The sequence below is a fragment of the Mauremys reevesii genome, linkage group 12, assembly GCF_016161935.1.
Source record: "Mauremys reevesii isolate NIE-2019 linkage group 12, ASM1616193v1, whole genome shotgun sequence".
NCBI lineage: Eukaryota > Metazoa > Chordata > Testudines > Geoemydidae > Mauremys > Mauremys reevesii.
The window spans coordinates 46,608,114-46,626,238 of NC_052634.1; the positions used below are offsets into that span (position 1 = coordinate 46,608,114).

At 53.3% G+C, this 18,125-nt stretch overlaps 2 non-coding genes across 2 annotated transcripts; both read left to right on the top strand.

The window, feature by feature from the left end:
- The first annotated feature begins 6,292 nt into the window (after positions 1 to 6,292).
- TRNAT-AGU lies at positions 6,293 to 6,366 on the top strand. The gene has a single exon. It is a non-coding gene; the product is annotated as a tRNA-Thr (tRNA).
- An 8,121-nt stretch (positions 6,367 to 14,487) lies between these two features.
- LOC120376342 lies at positions 14,488 to 14,677 on the top strand. Its single transcript, XR_005587227.1, has one exon. It is a non-coding gene; the product is annotated as a U2 spliceosomal RNA (small nuclear RNA).
- Positions 14,678 to 18,125: the final 3,448 nt, after the last annotated feature.

Sequence of the window (18,125 nt, forward strand, 5' to 3'; positions counted from 1 at the left end):
TCTCACGGCTTCACCTGGTGCCCACAAGTCTGGCACTTGCCACTGTGCTTGAAGGAAGCAGGGCTGGGCAGGTGGGAGCCCGGCACCTCTCCTCCTCTGGGCACCTAGAGCAGAGGCGGCTGGTGCTGACAGCTCCAAGGGAAGGCTTATAAGCAGCGGAGGTCAGGGCAAGAGGAGGAGAGGACCATGCCTATGTGTGGCCAGCAGACAGCCACAGGGCCAGCCTGCTCCCTGCTGTGCTGAACCCCCACTGAAGGCCACCCACAGGCCAGCATGCAGGGCGGCTGCTGATGCTCTGTGGCCAACATCAGAAGAGGGTAGGAAAGCAGGGCCAGCCCCCTGGTGGAGCCTCTTATGGTTCCCACTCCAGGTGCTCACTTTGGCAGTGGAGCCACCCATTTTTTTGGCAAGTCAGGAAGGGCAAAGGCGAGACTGGAAGCACCTGGGGCTCATGCCCCAGCCATTGTGACACCCAACCCCCAACTCCTTCCTGGGGCTCTAGCTGAAGCCAGAGCATTGGCCTGAGCGGCCAAGAAGAGGTTCCAGCCCTGAAGGGAGCAGGACTTGCAGCACAAAGTGAGCACAACCACAAGGGGACTCAAATCCTGAATCATCCGATCCACAGGGAGATGCCTTATCCTTTAGGCCACATGATGAGGGGGTCTAAGCTCTTCTTTGGAAAAGCCGGACACTGTGTTTCTCAGGTCATCTGCTGAGGGGGCCGAGACGCTCTGGGCACAAGAAGTTAAGTTCCCAGCGACACGTGAGACTTAATTGTATGGGGCCAGGTGCGGGGCTTTGGCAGGGAGGCTCGGGCCTGGGGGATTGAGGTGCAGCGGATGGACCGGCTGTCTAGGCACAGAGATTTAGTCTCCCTGAGGAGGAGGAGGAATCCTGCTGACAGGCAGTGGCTGTGCAGAAAAAGAGGAGGGGTTCCTGGGACTTTTTTTGCCTCTCTTTTGCCTGCCTGCTCACTCTTGCCTGCACACTGGGATAATCACTCTTGTGGTGAATGGTGAAGATGTTTCCTACCGAGCTGAGGTAGTTCAGTTGGTAGAGCATCAGGCTCTTAATCTGAGGGTCCAGGGTTCAAGCCCCTGTCTGGGTGCTCAGCTTTTAAGTTGCCTTGTGTGCCAGGAGCCAAACTCTGTTCACAGCCACACAGGGATTCCCAGAAGCTGTGGCCATTTCCTGGGAAGGTTCCTTTCCTTAGCAATCAGGAGGAAGGCCACATCTGCAGGTGCAGATAGCGCAGGAGCAGGCCTAGGACACGCAGTCTCTGGCTGCCAGGAAGTGCTGTGGGGCCAGGTGCTGAGAAAGCCCAGAGGGGGAGCAGCAGAGATGAGGGGAAGGGAGAGAGAAGCAATGAGGACAGAGCACAAGTGTACAGGGGGCATCTGGTCTGGCTATTGTGGGGAACTTCCCTGGTTTATACACGACCCTGGTAGAATTGGCCAGCGGAAGGATCTGAGTCCCCACCCCCTTACCCAGAGGCTGCCTGACCTTGAGGACTGTTAGGATACAGAGATTCAGCCTGTTTGCAAAGGCCTGTACTTTAAGAATTTAGGTGTATTTTTTTCACTTAGCTAGTTATAAAGATATAAAAGAAAGAATAAAAAATCACTGTCTGTCTGTGTAATGCCCTTCTCTTACTGTGACAGTCTGAGGCCTGGTTCTTCGGCTAAGCAGCAAAGGCAGCCATGAGCTGGGAAGTGTATGGTCACATCCTCACATTCCCAACTAGTCACATTGAAATAAGGTGCGATTGGGCTGTTAGGAATACAATCCTGTCCTGATATTCCATCACCTCCAGAGAAAGGGAAACTTAGTTTGGTAGCATCCTGTCTGGCAAGAACTCACTTATCAATAGACACAGCTGGAAAACCCTTATGTCTGTACAGATGTAGTTGTGAAATCCTCCCTTCTGTATTGTTTTGTATGTTTATTTGCATGGTCTCTGTCTGGGTCTGTGATTGTTTCTGTCTGCTGTATAATTCATTTTGTTGGGTGTAACCAGTGAAGGTGGTGGAATATAACCATGTTACAGTATATTAGGACTGGTTAGTCTAGAGAAGGAGTGAGGGTGCCAGGCGGCGCGGCGGTCGGGGCCACGTGGTGAGCGTCCTGCTGAAGCGCTGGCCGCCCCCCTTCTCTCTCCCTCCGCTCCCTCCCCTTCCCCCCCCCCCAGACCTGGTGCGCACTCTGCAGCACAGGGAGTCCACTGGCTCCGGCCGCCCTGTAGGGTTTTTTTTTTGTTTTTCCCCTGCTTTGCCGGCCGCGCCGTTGTTTTTCCCCCCACCCCCCTGCTTTGCTGCTCCAGCCCCACCGTTTTGTGTTGTCCCCGCCCCCACTTTGCTGCTCCAGCTGTGCCGTGTCCCTCCCCCCCAGCTTTGCTGCTCCAGCCCCACCGTTTTTGTGTTGTCCCCCGCCTCCCACTTTGCTGCTCCAGCTGTGCCGTGTGACTCCCCCCCCGCGTTGCGGCGCCAGCCCCCCCGGTTTTGTGTTGTCCACCGCCACAGTGCCACTCCACCGACGTTGTGTCCCCGCTTTGCCGCTTCAGCCGCACCGTATCCCCCCACACACCCCCGCTTTGCCGCTCCACCCGTGCCGTTTTTCCCCCCTGTTTTGTTGCTCCGGTGGCCCCACCCCATTTTTTTTTTGCTTGGGGCGGCAAAAAAGCCAGAGCCGGCCCTGCCCACACCTGACTCCCTGCCATCTTTACAGGGACCTGACAAGCTTTACTTGTGTTTGGATTCTGCAAAGCAGGGGAGCAGGTGAGGTTTTCCTTGCAAGTTGTGTGTGAGTCAATCTTTGGCCTGGTCTGCACTACAAAGTTGTTTCAGCAGAATTATATTGCTCAGGTGTGTGAAAAACACACAACGCTCTCTCGGTCGGCAGCTTGTGGCCGGTGTACACACTGCAATGCCACGTCTGGCGACAAAACTGCCCTGTTTTGGTGACAAAATAAAATGACTTCGATGAGAGGTCTAGAGCTTTTTGCAGCAAACTTAAAGTGACAGAGTAGACGCTGCTGTTCATTATATCACCATAACTGGCCTCCTCCAGTATCCCACAATGCCCGCCGTGAACTCGCCTGCCCTGCATTCCTGCTACAGAGCCATGGGCCCCTCCCCTTTCATCGCTCTGGGAAGTTCTGACAGCTGAGCCTGCTGCTCTGCTCCGGCAGCCAGGAGCAAATCACTGCCGTGGATGCTGCTCTCTCCCGCCCTGCGAACACAGAGCAGGGTGACGGGAACTTCCATACATTGGGGTTGGGGAGCACCGGCATCCGAACTGTGATGCCCCCATGAAACCCCTTCTATCAAGGATGCTCTTACCTTCTAAACAGGGACAGCTGTTTTCTAGTAAAATCACTAAAAGGGAAGGAGAAAACTCAAAAGAGGTTCCCCCTGGCACTCATGTACGTGAACCTGAATACTCTGTCAGTCCTCAAAGAGAGACCTTGAGAAGCAAAGCCACAGGGGTCTCTGAGGTTTCCCTGGCCCCTCGCCCCTGTCCTGCCTGGCTAATGTCAGCATCTCTTTGTGAGGTCACCACCTCCCCACCACCTTTGACCAATAGTCTGAGGTCCTGCAAAAGGCCTTTGTGATGTCACTGCCACACCCCTCCCTTGCTGTGCTAATGTCCTGCCCCTGCCCAGGCACTTTGGAGGTTTGAGCTACTCCCTGTGGATCACCCCACTCAAGGAGCGTTCGTTCTAGGCAGCAAGCCGGCTAGACAGGAAAACATCAGACACTGCTCCCAATGCTACACTCAGTTTTTCAGAAATTAGTCGACTTTATGGCCAGAAGAGACCATTAGAGCATCTAATCTGACCCCCTGCATATCACAGGCCTCCTGTATGACACAATAGATACTTTTGGGGGCAACACATTCCAGAAAGGCAGCTAGTCTTCATTAAATGACATCAAGAGATGGAGAATCTACCACTTTCCTTGGTAGCTTGTTCCTGTGGTGAATCATCCTTGCTGTTGAATATTTGTGCCTTAGTTGTAATATGAATTTGTCTCTTTTCACCTTCCAGCCATTGGGTCTTGTTATGCCTTTCTCTGCGAGATTAAAGAGCCCTTTCATACCCAATCTTTTCTCTCCATTAAGGCACTTCAACACTTCAATGAAGTCACTTTTCATTCATGAAGGACCCCCCGCTGCCGAATTGCCGCCGAAGACCCAGAGTGGAAGAATCTCCGGAGGCCCGGACCCCACGAGAGTTTTCCAGAGCTCCCGGAGTTAGTGAAGGACCCCGCTCCAGGAGCCCCAAAAAACTCTTGTGGAGACCCCTGCGGGGACCAGGGCAAATTGCCCCACTTACTCCACCATCTGGGCAGCCCTGATGGGACCTGGAGCTACTGTTATTTCAGGACTCCTGTGAGACCCTCAGATGGTTGGTTTGCACTCTGCTCTCGGGACTCTCTCTCCTCCTCCCTCTCTGCTGCTCTCCTCCCCTAGACATTGAACCCAGCCCTTGCTGCTGCCAACACCAACTGGCAGAAGGGCCTATAAGTCCCCTGCCTGAGAGGAGGCCAATGCATGTGGTCGGCCATAAGCAAGATGATATTTTCTGTCTTATTCTCTATCCCTTTCTTAATGATTCCCAAGATTATTTTGCTTTTTTTCCCGTCGTTGCACACTGAGTGGATGTTTTCAGAGAACTATCCGCAGTGACTCCAAAATCCCTCACTTGAGTGGCAACAGCTATTTTTGGCTTCGTCATTTTATATGTATAGTTGGGATTATGTTTTCCAATGTGCATCACTTTGCATTTATCAACAAATCTGCCATTTTGTTGCCCTTTCACCCAGTTTTGTGAGCTCTTTTTGTAACTCTTCGCAGGCTGCTTTGGACTTAACTTTCCTGAGTAGTTTTGGATCATCTGCAAATTTTGCCACCTCGCTGTTTACCCCTTTTTCCAGATCGTTTATGAATGCGTTGAATAGTACTTGTCCCAGACCCCCTGGGGGGCACCACTATTGACCTCTCTGCATTTTGAAAACTGACCATTTATTCCTACCTTGTAATCAGTTATTTACCCATGAAAGGAGCTTCCCTCTCATCCCATGAGAGTGTAATAGAGCAGAATAGGGCTTCCTTGGGTGTGGGCGTGAATTGACAATATATCAGGGGACATTTATTGTCCTGGTGAAAAAGTGTGTCTGATACTCAGTCTTTGCTGCTCCTGCCAGCTGTGACTGCTGAGGACATTTTCCTTCTCTGCTCCAGGGTTTCTCTTCTGACAGATTTTCAAAAAGTCAGGCCCCCTGCAGACTATGGCAGAGCAGTTTGGTAATAGGCTGCAGGACTCACCATGTAAGAATGTAGCTGCTGTAGCACCTTGACTGTCCATAGGCCAAATCCTGCAGCCTTGGCAGCCCTGGATAACCTCCCACTGATGGTGATGGGAATTGAGCCTTTGTAACTAGCTGCTGGTACCTGAGGTTTCAGTTACGGATTAAACTGGTGGCAAACACAGCTTCAGCCAAAGCAGTGAAGGATGTAAATGAAAGAGCAAAGCCGGCCATCCGGGGAGCTGCTGCAGTCCCATCACCACAGCTGGAAGGGAGAAGAGGAAAAACTCCCTAAAGTCCTGGGAGCAGCCCCGAGAAAAGGAAGTTTGTCAGTGAGATCAGTCGCATTAACTATGAAATGAAGGAGTGCTTTGTCCTCTGTGCCAACATGGCTGAATTGTGTTACTCTATTGTGAGAATAAGCTTTAAAATATCCTGCTCTAATTTCAGGATGGGTCTGTAACCATAATCAGTCTCTGTGGGAAGTGGCCTCTAGATAGTGAACTTTGGGTAGAGCTGGCTGAAGAGCCTTCCTATTCACCAGGAGATCCTGCTAGTTCTTCCTTGCTGAACCTAGTTTGTCTGTCAGGCTCCTTTCTTTTATTTCTTCTAATGAAAAGAAAAGACCTCACTGCACAATCCTTGTACGTGCTTGTTCAAGACACAGAGACCCTTCCTTGCAGCTAAGTCTTGGAAAGTGTTAAGTGGTAAATCTGGAGCTGATGGAAAGGTTACCATGACTCAGAGTTGAGCTAAAGCTGCTGTGACTGAAACACAGAGCACTAATCAATATCTGATCACAGCAGCTTGTGGGAGAAGCACATGTTAGAAGCCCTCTGTCAGCTCAGCTGTGGCTTTCTGTGCACTGAGCCAGCCTGCTCAAGGTCTGCAAGTCTTGAGGGAAATGGGGAACATTTTTACTTTGGAATTTGAAGGTGTAGTCTTGGACCATCAAGTGGAGTGGTTGCAAGTGGCCTGCTGGGGAAGGTACCATGGCTTAGTAGGCTAAAGCACTTGTCTAGTAAACAGGAGATCCTGGGTTTAACTCCCAGTGGTGCCTTGTTCTAGAGTCTCCTCTGCTCACATTTTCCTGTGTCTTCCTAGGAAACAGAAGAGACCTCCCTTGACAATCCAAGTAATTGCTTGTGAAGGAAAAGGCTTCTTTCCAAAGGAGCATTGGAGAGAATCAAATCCTCAGTCTGGTGTTGATGAAAAGGCTATTGGCATTGGCAAGGAGGTTGCTTCCGCTGCAATTTGCTGTGACAGGAGACCCTGTGTTGTGCGGCCATGCAATTCACTGGGGATATCTGTGCACAGAGCCCCTTCTAGAGGGTTCTCTGCAGGGCTTGCAGGAAATGGAGAATTACTGTCCTTTCACTTTTCATGTTATTGTTGATGAAAAATAGAGCAGTTCGGGGAGAAGTCCCAGAGCGTGGCACCATGGCAGAGCTTGCCAAGAGAGCTGCTGGATAAAGAGCAGATTCAGGATCCAGCATCCAGTGCTGCCTTGCTGAACGTGCCTCCTCTTGTCCCCTTTTGGTCAATCTCTTTTGCTAACGGAGAAGCCCGACTCTGGCTAGCTATACAAATGCTTGCAAAAGAAACGGGTCTTTTTGCTGACAACTGTCAAAAGGAGGCTTTGGATAAACATGGAAACAAGGTCAAGGTCACTGTAACTCATCTTGCATGTGCAGCTGTTGAAGCTACAAGGCAGAGCACTAAGCACAGTATTACCACGGCTGGTCACAGCTGGATCTCTGTGTGGCGGGATCCGTGGGGTACAATCCCAAACTGTGGAACTGCTCTGTCCTCTTATCTCTCCAGCCTGGGCTGTGTCTTACAATGCTGCACTAGTGACAAGCAGCAAAACCCCCTCCATGTGCTGTGATCACTCAGCCAACAACATGCAGCAATGCACCCAACTAAGTTGCATGAATGCTCTATAAGCCACTCCTCAATTATACATAGAGAGACACCAGCATATCTCCCCAGCCCTCAGCCTTGCACCTCAGAAATGTACCATCTTACACTGCTCAAAACCTCTTGAAAAGTGCAAGCTCATTAATTAATTCACCACTTCCTCAAAAAGAAAGTGAAGATGCACCAGCCTTTTTAATCTGAGCAGCTTTCCCAAGCACTTTGGACAATTTCACAAGTATAAAACATTAAAATAAGTTTATTAACTACAGAAAGATAGATTGTAAGTGATTATAAGTGTTAGGCAGAGAGGTCAAAGCTGGTTACGTAAATGAAAATAGAATCTTAGTGTGACATTCTAGACCTTTGGGGGAGCGGCTGTAACCCCCATAGTCCTCATTTTCATATAATCGTGATCTTACATATAGAGCATGACTTGTAAGGTATCGGGGAAAGGATATGATCTGCTGAAAGTCATTTCTCTACCCATAGATGTATACCATTCATGCATATGAAGTTATAAGAATTGTGTAGTATGGTTGTCACTATGCTGTAAGCAGTGATGAGCTGCCAAAATATTAACAACCGGTTCCCTCCTTCTCACCTCACGAGGGGGTCGTGCCCCCCCGGGAGGTCATGCCCATCCAACCCCCCATGTTTTTGACACCCCACCCAGGACCCCTGACCCATCCCCCTTTCCCTGTCCCCTGACTGCCCTTTGCAGCCCCATCCAACCCCTCCTCTCATTCTTGATGGCCCCGGGACCCCTGCCCCATCCAACCACCCCTTCTCTCTGTCCCTGAGTGCCCCCAGCACCTCATCCAACCCCTGCTCCTTCCTGATTGCCCCCCGAGATCGTTGCCCCCATTCAATCCCCCTGTTCCCTGCCCTCTGACCGCCCTGACCCCTATCCACCCCTCCACAACCAACCAAATACCCCCTCCCTGCTCCCTGCCCCCTTACCACACTGCCTGGGGCCGGGACCGGGTCCACTCTGCCCGGACCTCAAGGGGCCCCGCGCGGCCCGACGCCCCAGGCCGGTCCGGCACCGCGCCCAGAGCCGCTCCGCCAGCACCGGGGCCAGAGCCGCTCCGCCGGCACGGGGGCCGGAGCCGTGGGGCACGACTCCCCGGGCCGGGCCCGAGCTGGGGGTGCTTGGCTGGGACCGGGCTGGGGCACTCGGCCAGGGCCAGAGGGAGCCATTCCGCCCCCACGCCCAGCTTACCTGCCTGCTGCTTTTTTCTGGCTTCCCGTGAACATTTGATTCGCGGGAAGCAGAGGAGAAGGAGGGCGGAGCATTCAGGGGAGAGAGGGAGGTGAGCTGGGACCAGGCAGACAGCTGCCTGAGCCTTTGTTAAATTTAAAAGCTTTTTAGAACCGGTTGTCCTGGAACCACCGGTTCTAAAAAGACTTCTAAATTTAACAACCGGTTCTTGTGAATGGGTGTGAACTGGCTGGAGCTCACCACTGGCTGTAAGTTGGGGGAATCAGCCATCACCTGCATGAGACCACACATGGGGAATTGCTCAACCTTGCTTGGAAAGACACATGGTGCTGGGGCCCCCCATCCAACTGAAGTCTTCAGTGTCACAGTGACCCAAGGGGTGTGCACAGAATGGGGATGGTGTATGTGTGGGTGGGTGGATGGATGGATGAATTGATTTCTGCATGTGTTTGTGTGGTTTTCTGCAAGGGTTTTGTGTGTGTGGGGGGGGTGTTATTACAGCTCTGGGGGTTGTGTTTGTGGCTGTGCAAATGTGTGTGTGTTCATGTGGCTGGATTTGTGCATGTGTTTGCATCTGTTAGTAGTTGTGTTGATGTTGGCTGGATTTATGTGGGTGTTTGTGTATATTAGCAATTGTGTGTGTGTGTGGCTGGATTCATGCATGTGTTCGTGTATGTTTGCAATTGTGTGTGTGTGTGTGTATGTGTGCGTGAATGCTCAGCTGCCCTCTGCCAGTGCAACAACCGTTTCTCTATATGTCACAGCCCCCATACCGTCGACCCTGGTGGTGATTTCCCCATCTTACAAGGGCTGGCTGGCCTGACACTTAACCCCTCTGTGAAGTGTGGTGGGGGCTGCAGTTCACCCCCTGTGGGGCAGGAGGGCCCAGGTGTGGGGCACTGTGCTCCGATGCACCTGGAGAGCAGCTCAGATGAGGTGGGGCAGGGCATGTGGTGTCCGTTCTGCGTTGCCTGGTGCTGGGCTATTGCACAATCCCCAGCCATGCCGCACAGTGCGCCCCAAGAGGGGGCAGGGGGCCAAGCAGACGATCCAGCACGAGGGGGGTGAGGATATGTCATTGGGGGGAGGAAAAGCCTTGGGCTGCACTGGGGGAGTGCAGAGCAGGGGTGACACCCCAGAAACCTGCAGCAAAGGGATGGACAGGTGGGGTGGGTGGATAGAAGAGGCAGCGAGACTAAAATCTAAAAAGGGAGTGTGGGGTCTAGTGGTCAGAGCGGGGGAGGGGGGTTGGTGGTCAGAATTCCTGGGTTCTATCTCCAGCCCTGGGAGGGGAGTGGGGTCCAGTGGTTAGGGTGTGTGTCACGGAGGGAGCCAGGACTCCTGGGTTCTCTCCCTGGCTCCGACTCTCTCTCATGCAATCCCTTGGCAGTTACCCAACTCGCCAGCGTGTGGGAGCGAGGGGCTGGGGCCAGGTTGCAACATGGCCCAGAGTCCCATACTGCCCCTTTGTTACCCAACCGGGGCAGGGTGGGGGATGGCCTGGGAGACCCGCTAAGAAAGGCGCTTCTGGTGGGTTTGTGTGTGGGTCACGCTGCCCCCTCTAGGGCAGAACCAGTCTCAGCCCGTGTCAGACCCTGGGAGCCCAGCCCCCTCTGTCGCCATGGCCATGTCTATTGGTCTCCTGGAAAGGTCCATTCTCATGGGTAGCTGTCCAGTGGCAGTGAGTTCCACAGGCCTCGGCACACGCTGTGTGGGGCAGGAGGTCCTTGTGTTGGGAGCAGTGGGAGTGAACTGTGTGCGGTTGTGTCTCTGAGCACAATTGTGAATATTCTGGTGTGTGTGTGATTGTGAGTGTGGCTGGGGGTGTGATTGTTTCTCTCTTTGGGGGTTGGGCTAGCATGCCCCTCTGGGTGTGTTGTGTGTGAGTGTTCTTGGGACTGAGAGTCCCTTTGTGCGTCAATGTGTGTGTGTGTGTCACGTGCTGCAGGATACAAAATCCTGCAAAGCCACCACACACACACACACACACACACACACACAGTGGGGCTCAGCCCCACCAGCAGGGGGCAGCAGGGACACACACGTCTCTCCTGGGCCAGCTTGGACAATTTCCCATCACGACCCGGCACAGTGCTGGTGCCCCCACATGGGGGTGGGCAGTGACCGGGGGGGGGGGGGGGGAGATGTGCGGGATTCAGACGGAAGCACTTTGGGAAAATCAGTCACGGCCCTTAGCAGAGCTGGGACACAGACCCAGTGACCCCTGCACCACCCTGGGAGGGGAGTGGGGTTGAGTGGTCAGAGCAGGGAGGGGGCTGGGCACCCGGACCCCTGGGTTCTATCCCTGGCCCAGGGAGTGGAGGGGGTCTAGAGCAGGAGGACTGGGAGCCAGGACTCCTGGGTTCCATAGGGGAGACTGTTTTTTCCTGGGCTCCCCTCCCTAGACATCCCAGCCCAGCCCCCTAGTGGAGAGCGAGTGGGAGCCAGGGAAGTTGCTCTCCCACTTCAGAAACATGATTCAACCTCCTCTCCACCATGGGCTGTGACATCATGGACCTCCCCAAGGCAGACAGTAGAAGCCCCGCCCCCCCAGAGAAGGGGGGGTCTAGTTGCACCCACAACAATCCCACTCATGGTTGCAAAGAAACCCCACCCAGCCCCACAACCCCCTGCTAGGACAGGATCTGCTGCTTTCTTTTCACCAGGAGCTGCTCCCCGCCAGGCACCACACCCCATTCACACGCCTTTGGTCACTATGTAGCTCAGTGGCAATCACTGCCCCGAAGTGACTCCGGCGCAGGCACCCACAGCACGAACTCCCCACGCCGGATTCTGTCCACACGCAGAGAATTCTCTCCGCCGGGCTCCTTCGGTTCCTCTCGCTGCTCTCTGTCCTGCCGCCAGACACTGCTCATCTGCATAGCCCCGCCCATGGACACGCGACTTCTGTCGTTTTGGTCTCCAGTGAATGAGTCGCCTGCGGGGAGTGAGTACGTCACTTCACGTTACAGCCGCCGGGCGGGGATTGTCTGTGAGCCCCGCGCTGGGGGCGGGGCTTCAGGGAGAGACCCAGCCCCATATAGAGCCTGGGGCAGGAGCCATTGGGGAAGGGGTGAGGGATCGGGGAGAAGGGGGAGGAGACCCAGCCCCAGAGACCTGCAGGGGCCGGGGAGCGTGGGGGCAGGAGGGGAGAAGGGGGATTAGCAGAGACCCAGCCTGGGGTGCAGGAGAAATGGGGTGGGGTGGAGGGAGACATGTCGGGTGGGGGTCGGGGGTGTGAAATGTTGGTCCAGGGAAACTGAGACACTCCCAGGACATCGTGTGCAGGGGAGAGCACAGGGGCAGGGAGAGAGACCCAGCCCCAGCCCCACAGAGCCCCAGAGGGATATTGCGGGCAGGGGAGGGGATGGAGGGGGGAGAGACCCAGCCCCATAGAGGTAGCGGGATATGGGGGGGCAGGAGAGCGGATGGCAGAGGAGACACCCATCTCCATAGACCCCTAGAGGCAGGAAATGAGGGGAGAAGGGGGGAGGGAGGGATCCAGCCCTATAGACCTGTAGGGGCAGGAGATATTGGGGGTAGGAGGGGAGAAGGGGGGTTGGCAGAGACCCAGCCCGGGGTGCAGGGGAAATGCGGTGGTTTGGAGGGAACTGGGGAGGAGAAGAGACACAGGACAGGACACATGTTGGGACAGGGAAACTGACTCACTCCGAATACATGCGGAGCGGGGCAGGGCGGAGGCAGATCATGCTGGTCCCAGGGTAATTTTGGGGGGTTCTGATTCCCCACTCAGCCGGGGGGCTCCCCTCTGGGCTGAGGAGCCCTGGGGTGGGCTGGGTGCAGGGGCTGTGTGTGTGTGTCAGGCTGGGGGAGCTGCCTGGGCAGAGGGGCTGGAACTGGGGGGGCTGCAGCAGCCCCTGGCTTGACGTGGTTTCCATCACACCCAGGGGTTACAGTTGGTTCAGTGGCTCAGCACCCCCCACTATACAGATTGTTCTGGCACCACTGGCCTAGGGTCACCGTCTAGTGCTCAGGGCCTGCCTGGCTCTCCTAGAGCAGGGCGAGCGCCCAGCTCTCCTGGGGCAGGGCTGGCGAGAGCTCTGGACAGATACTAACAGCGCCTGGGAGCCTGGACGAATATTAGTTGGACAGAGGAGCCTGGGGCAGTTTTGTCAGAGAGCAGAAATGAATCCCGCACACAGCACTGGAGCTGCACTGCTCAGCGCGTGGGCCTGGGTCTCCTGCACAGTCTCCCTGCACCCCCTCGTGGCATAACAAGTTCCCTGCAGAGAAGCAGAGGTGCGGGACCAAGGGCTGCGGCGGGGGCTGCAGCACCCCCATGTCTCACTGTGAAAAGCTCCAGATGCTGTGGGAACAAAGCCAGCATTATTGTGCGATTCCAGAGAACCCCGGAGCTGTGCTGCCCCTGTGCAGTGTGAGCGGGAATTGCACGTTTTCACACTGCTTGAGAACACACCTGGGTACAGTTCACAGGTTTTCAGCACCCCTGACAGGCTGATTACAACACCTGCAGCCAATCAAGGCAGAGCTAATCAGGATAAAAAGGAGCTCATTCCAGTTTGTGGTGTGCGTGTGAGGAGCTGGGAGCAAGAGGTGCAAGGAGCTGACAGTGACAGTGAGAGGGTGTAGCTGCTGGAGGACTAAGGAGTACAAGTATTATCAGACACCAGGAGGAAGGTCCTGTGGTGAGGATAAAGAAGGTGTTGGGAGGAGGCCATGGGGAAGTAGCCCAGGGAGGTGTAGCTGTCATGCACTGTTACAGGAGGCACTATAGACAGCTGCAATCCACAGGGCCCTGGGCTGGAACCCGGAGTAGAGGGTGGGCCCGGGTTCCCCCCAAACCTCCCAACTCCTGATCAGACACAGGAGTTGACCCAGACTGTGGGTTCCACCAGAGGGGAAGATCACTGAGGTGAGAAAATCTGCCAATAAGCGCAAGACCCACCAAGGTAGAGGAGGAACTTTGTCGCAGCCTCTAATTGCAGCATTTTAAAATGATCTGCATGTTGCTTGCAGGCTCCTAACACTTGCCACAGCAGCTCCTTTTAACTTCCATTCAACCACCTGTACTTATGCCGATAGGTTGACTTTAGGTCTTTAACTTTGATTGGTAGCTGAGAAGATGGTAAATTGGAGAGAAATCCGTTCTTCATTTGCTTGTTATTTCCTGACTTCTTTATTCATCGCCTTTTCCTTATTTCCCTACAGATTGACTAGATCTGGGTGTTAGCAGGGGGCCCTGACGGGCTCCTTATTTTCAGTTTTCTTTCGGAAGCATTGAACTTGCCAGGGCACAGTCAGAACCTGGATGCTCATGTAAATGTAACACTTCGTGCTCAGCTTTAGTTCTGTTTCTCAGCTCTTTTGGAAAATCGATCTTTAGTCTGTCATGTAGCATCCTTGCATTAGGAGATGGCTAATTAATAAGACCATAAACCTTGGCAATCAAATGGAACCTGAAGTCCACAGAAGAGCCCGAAAGGCCCTTGGGGAGTGGAGTGCAAGTTGAGGAAGACTTCCCTGCACAGCTTCTCTCTCAATTCTCGTTTTCCTGTATTGAGCGCAAAAGTCGGGAATCAGCTCAGGGTACGGTTATACCATGTGTGTGCAGTGGTTAGACAAGGAACTGGACTGGTATGGAGCAAAACTATCTTGTGTGTGCCTGATGACTGTATGTTTGAGAAGGAGCAGAAAAGAGCATTGGGGCTGCGGTATAGCGCTTGCATAGGCTTTCTTTGGCCTGTTTTGCTGTAAGAGTTAACAGTGAGAGATTGTTAGTCACAGGTCAGTGGGTGGGTTTATGCAAATTAGGCGTGTACAGGGAAACCAGCAAGAGGAAGGAGGGTGAAAGACTTCTCTGTCTTTGAACAGAATTGTGTGTTAAGGGCTCTTGCTTTGAATTCTTCCAGTGGAATCATTTCGGGGAAGTGATCATCACTTTGAGTTACCTAGTTATCAAGTGTCGTGAATGGTGTTTGGTGCGTGTCTGGGTGCTCCTCGTGCTGAACTAGAAAGAAGTGGGGGAAGAGCAGCTGCCTAACATCCGAGACTAACAGCATTGCTTCTCGGCCTTCTGGCTAAGATAAGTGTAGTGTCTGTTCTTATCAGTTTAATATCTGATAGGTCCTTTATTTGAGGACTGTATGTTAAATTGATTTTTGAAACAAGGGGATGGAGTAGGAGCTTGCTCTGACCACCCCATGCATTGACCTGGTATTGCAGTGTTTTCAGGACCAGTGCCTCTCCTTTTGGGGAGAATTGTGTGGTTAAAAAAGCAGAATAAGATTCACTCTAAAGATGCTGATTTGAGAAGCCTTTTTTTTAAATTAGTTGGAAAATCAGGTTTCTTTAGCGCTTAAGTTTTTCATAACAATGTATTGTTAAAATTTCTTGGGAGTGTTTTCTGAGTCTACAGTTGTGAGTTTCTTTGTCTTGCTGGAAAATTGTTTTAAAAGCTGAGGTTCTTCTGTTTGCTGTGAGTTTTTTCAACAACATGAGGGATGAATGCTTTCCAGACTGAGGGTCTGTTTGGGAGATGGTTGGGGGGGGGACACAGATTGGCAATATTCGAGTCACATGTATATCACTAACTGGATGAGTTACACAGACTTCTCCCCACCCAGCCTACGTTCCATGTATCTTGACTGAGCCTGCCACCCACCATCCCAGAGCAGAAGCCTGAAGCCTGAGCCCCACCGCACGTGGGGAGGAGGGGAACTCCCGCTGGTTGCCGGCTCCTGCAGTGTTTATGACTCCGGAAGGGGGTAGGGACCAGCCCCTGCAGGCAGCCCGGGGGAAGAGCCGCTGCTTTGCTGCCCCCGACTCCCCCTCAATTACAGCCCGGGAGGCTGTGGCCACAATAAAAGCCCCTGGTGGCCACATTTGAGAAATGCTGGAGCCTCACAGTAAACAAATCCCAGCAGGTTTGTCACACCCTGTCCCCCACCCTGGGGATTTCCTGCCCTCTCCCACCCAGACCAACCTCCCTGGAAGTTCCCCCCCCCCCATGTATTTACTGCCCTTTCTCCCCGCTAAGGGAACCCGCCAGCAACTCCCTGATCATCCCTCCCTCGACTGGCTCCACTGCAGCCATTTCCCTTCCCCGGCCCCTGGAAGGACGGAATGAGCTGGAGCAAAACATGGATGTTGCGCTGCAGCCTGTTAAGGCAAAAAGGGCAACTGGGGACATGTCAGAACAGGAAATAATTTCCCAGCACAATTCCCCCCAGGCTCTTTCCCTGCACACGGATATTCCAGCTTGTCCTGCATGGGACAGAAAAATTCAAATGTAGGGCTGTCAATTAATCGCAGTTAACTTACACAATTAACTTTAAAAATATCATGATTAATCTCAGTTTTAATCACACCGTTAAACAATAGAATATCAATTTAAATTTATTATATTTTTTGATTTTCTACATTTTCAATTAGATTGATTTCAATTACAACACAGAATACGAAGTGTACAGTGCTCACTATATATAGTTTTATTACAAATATTTACACTGTAAAATATAAAGTACTGTAGTGCAATCTCTTTATCATTAAAGTGCAACTTGCATAGGTAGATTTTTTGTTGTTGCATAAGTGCACTCAAAAAGAAAACAATGTAAAACTTCAAGTCCAGTCAGTCCTACTTCTTGTTCAGCCAATTGCTGAGACAAACAGGTTTGTTTACATTTACTGGAGATAATGCTGCCCGTGTCTTGTATACGTCACCTAAAAGTGAGAACAGGCTCTCTCGTGGCACTTTTGCAGCCAGCATTGCAAGGTATTAACATGCCAGATATGCTAACATCCATATGCCTTCATACTTCAACCACCATTCCAGAGGACATGCTCCATGCTGAAAACGCTCGTTAAAAAAATAATGCATTAATTTGTGACTGAAGACCTTGATGAAGAACTGTATGTCTCCTACTCCATGGTTCTATCCGCATTCTGCCATATATTTCGTTTTATGGCAGTCTTGGGTGATGACCCAGCACATGTTCATTTTAAGAACACTTTCACTGCAAATTTGACAAAAAACACAAAGAAGGTATAATGTCAGATTTCTAGAGATAGCTACAGCGCTCGAGCCAAGGTTTAAGAATCTGAAGAGCCTTCCAAAATCCAAGAGGGACGAGGTGTGAAACATGTTGTCAGAAGTCCTCAAAGAGCAACACGCTGATGCAGACACTGCAGAACCTGAACCACTAGACAGGACAATCAATCTTCGATTGGTGGCATCTGACTCAGATGAGGAATATGAATGTACTTTGGATCATTATCGAGCAGTACCTGTCATCAGCATGGAAGCATGTCCCTGGCCTCTGATTGCTAGAAGCTGGGAGGGGAGAACAGGGGCTGGACCTCTCCATGGCCGCCTGGTCTGCTCACTCCCTCTGCAGCCCGTAGCCAGAGCCAGCCTTAGGGGTGGGTGCCACCAGGGCATTGCCCAGGGGTACCATGCTCAAGGGCGGTGCTGTACGGTGGCAGAGAGGTGTGTGCTGCCGGTGTAAAGTCAGAAACTGCTCCCGGCTGGCAGGGGAGTGCTGCTTGGGGTGGTGCCCAGATTTCTCCCTGCTCCCTCCCGGCATAGGAACATGGGGAGGGAGGAAGAGAAGGGGAGAGAGCGGTGATGAGCGGCTACTGCTCCCCCCAATGTTCCTCCGTGCCCCCCTAGGGGGCTGTGAGGGGGGAGCAAGGAGCGACATCAGGGCTCCCTGCCTCCAGGTCACCTTCCCCACCTGGGCTGCATAAGGGGAGGACAAAGAGCAGCCGCCCAGGTAGGGAAGGTGACCTGGAGGCAGGGAGCCCTGATGTCGCTCCTTGCTCCCCTCACAGCCCCTAGTGATGCGGAGGAGCAGTGTTCAGGGGCGGCGTGGGAGCGAGCAGCAATGCAGCTACTCCGTGCATCCAGGTCAGTTTCCCAGTGGGCACAGGAGGGGGTGCAGGGTTAGGGAAGAGGGGGCACAGTGCAGGGATTAGGGGTGCGGGAGGAGGCAGGGGTTAGGGGTGCAGGGGTTAGGGGCACAGGGGTGCCAGAGGTCACAGGTTTAGGGTTTGGGGGGCACAGAGTTAGCGGTGTAGGGGGCACAGGGTTAGGGGTGAGGGACGTAAGGGTGCTGGAGGGGATGCAGGGTTAGGGGCACCAGAGGTTGGGGATGTAGGGGTTAGGGGTGCTGGAGGGAGTGCTGGAGGGAGCACAGGGTTATGGGTGCAGAGGTTAGGGGTGCCAGAGGGGGACACAGGGTTAGGGGTGTGGGGGAGGACGCAGGGTGAACAGTGCAGGGTTAGAAGCACAGGAAGGGGCACGGGGCTCTCCTGTGGCCCAACCCCACAGGAGATTGACCCCATGTTTAAAGAACAAACCTCTGTACTAAGGGCTGCAATACCCACTGGGGTGAGAAAAACGGCATCAGCTCCTTGCTGCCCAGCCTGTGAGAGCTCTGACTGTGCATCTATGAAGGGAACAGCGAGTGGAAGTTAAGTGGCTCCGGTTCGCGCTCTGTTAGAGTCCCACCGGGAACAGTGAGCAGAAGTTAAGTTGCCTCCTGTTCTATAACTGATGGGGGGGGCAGCAGGGATTAGGGGCATGGAGAACGGGGGTGCCTGACAGGCGTTGGGCTGCGGGGTTCCCTGCTGCGGGGTTCCCTGCTGCAGCTCCGCAGACTGGAGCCTGCTCCTCCTGTGCAGGGCCAGCTCCAGCT